This window comes from Cryptomeria japonica, unplaced genomic scaffold, assembly GCF_030272615.1.
Source record: "Cryptomeria japonica unplaced genomic scaffold, Sugi_1.0 HiC_scaffold_168, whole genome shotgun sequence".
In the NCBI taxonomy this organism is placed as follows: Eukaryota; Viridiplantae; Streptophyta; class Pinopsida; order Cupressales; family Cupressaceae; genus Cryptomeria; species Cryptomeria japonica.
This window is the reverse complement of record NW_026728990.1, coordinates 156,940-158,893: the sequence shown is the minus strand read 5'-3', so window position 1 is coordinate 158,893 and position 1,954 is coordinate 156,940. Positions and strand designations below refer to the sequence as shown.

At 62.4% G+C, this 1,954-nt stretch overlaps 1 non-coding gene across 1 annotated transcript; it reads left to right on the top strand.

Annotated features, from left to right (window-relative positions):
- The first annotated feature begins 1,363 nt into the window (after positions 1-1,363).
- On the top strand, positions 1,364-1,482 carry LOC131867325 (5S ribosomal RNA). The gene has a single exon (XR_009365884.1). It is a non-coding gene; the product is annotated as a 5S ribosomal RNA (ribosomal RNA).
- The last annotated feature ends 472 nt before the right edge of the window (positions 1,483-1,954 follow it).

The window sequence follows — 1,954 nt, the reverse complement described above, 5'->3', positions numbered from 1 at the left end:
GCGCACCCACACTGGCCAAGACGGGTGCGGGTGCAAGGTTGGGTTCCAAGCCCGGTCACAGGCTGGGTGCTAGGATGGGTGGGTGCCAAGGTGGGCACCAGGGTGGGTGCACCCACCCTGGCCAAGGTGGGTCACGGGGTGGGTCCTAGGGTGGGTAACGGGGTGGGTACTAAGGTGCGTGCCAAGGTGGGTCATAGGGTGGGTGCCAAGGTGGGCACCAGGGTGGGTGTGCACCAACCCTAGCCAGGGTAGGTCACGGGGTGGTTGTCGGGGTGGGCGTCAAGGAGCCAAGGTGGGTGGCAAGTAGCCAAGTTGCGTGCCAAGGTGGGTGTCGGGGTGGGTGCCAAGGATCCAAGGTGGGTGCCAAGGAACCAAGGTGGGTGTCTGGGTGGGTGCCGAGGTGGGAGCCAGGGTGGGTCCCAAGGTGAGTGCAAAGGTGGGTGCCAGGGTCAAGGTGAGTGCCAATGTGGGTTCCAAGGTGCCAGGGTCAGGGTGAGTGCCAATGTGGGTTCAAAGGTGCTAAGTTGGGTGCGAGGTTGGGTGCGAGGGTGGGTGGGTGCCAAGGTGTGCTAGGTGGAAGCCCGGGTGGGTCGGCATCCCATGGGTGTCGAGTTGGGTGCCTGATGGGTGCTTCTTGTCAAGTTTTAGTCGTCGGGACTCATTTCGAGCCTTAGAGGTCGTTTCTTGTCCGGTTGCCCTGTCTTCGACCTGGGAACCCAATTTTGGTCCTCGGGTCCCATTTTTTTTTGTCTCGCATCCCACTTTTGGCCTGTGGCCTTTTCGGGGTCGATTCTCGTTTTGGGCATCAGAGCATGTTTCTTCTCCTAAAACCCAATATTTGTTTATTAAGTCTCGGAACACATTTTTGTTCTCGTGGACCCATCATGGGTCTTGGAACGCATTTGTGGTCCTTGGGTCCCATTTTGCATCCCGAAACTTGTGTTTTGGTGCTTGATCCCTATTTTGGGTGCCCACCTTGCACCAAGTGCGCACCCGGGGCAAACCGAGCGCCTTGGTGCACCGGGGCAAGATCGAGCGTGCACCCGAGGCGCCCCGAACATGCACCAAGGTGCACTCGGCCCACATGTGAGCGCAGGTCGTTGCGCCCGAGGTGGTGTGTGGGCACCGCGTTGCAGACGGGACACTGCACGCACACGACGCCCCCTCCAGGTGCACGCACGTAGGCCGGGCCGGGTGCACACCCGACGCCCTAGCAAGGTGCGCGCACCCGGGCAGGGCTCACACTTGGCGAACGGGGCGCACTTCGCGAGGGAGGGTGTGCACCTCGACGGGGGTGGGTGGCCGGGGTGGATTCGCACGTGGGTCGCGGTTTGCTAAGTACACACTGCGACAAGCTCATAACGGGTGCGATCATACCAGCGTTAGTGCACCGGATCCCATCAGAACTCCGCAGTTAAGCGCGCTTGGGCCGGAGTAGTACTGGGATGGGTGACCTCCCGGGAAGTCCCGGTGTTGCACCCTTTTTTAGTTTTTCGCCGGGCGTCGCAATGCTATTTGAATAAACCTTTTGCCCGTTTGCGTTCTCGTCGGGGCCGGGCCGGGCCGGGGTGCGCTGCCCGCACTACCGCGCGCGCGGGGGCGACACCGAGCGCGCACCCGAGGCGCCCCGAGCACACAGGCCACGGTGCAACCCGGGCGTTGTGCGCGCACCCCGGTGCGCCCGAGGTGCTGCGCGCGCACCCAGGTGAAATCGGTGTGCACCTCGGCCAGTGCGCGCTCGGTCGAGTCGCGCACGTTGGCCAAGGTGCACGGTGATGTTTCTTACTCTAAGGTTCCGCACCAGACGCCCGGGACAGGTGAGCGAAGCTGGGCGGGGCCGGGTGCGCGGCCGGGGCAGGTGCACGCAGCTGGAGAGAGCTTTGGAGCACACTTCGGAGCGCACCAATGATGCGCTCCATTCAAAAGTTTCCTGAAAAGGCAAAAAAAGTTGAGA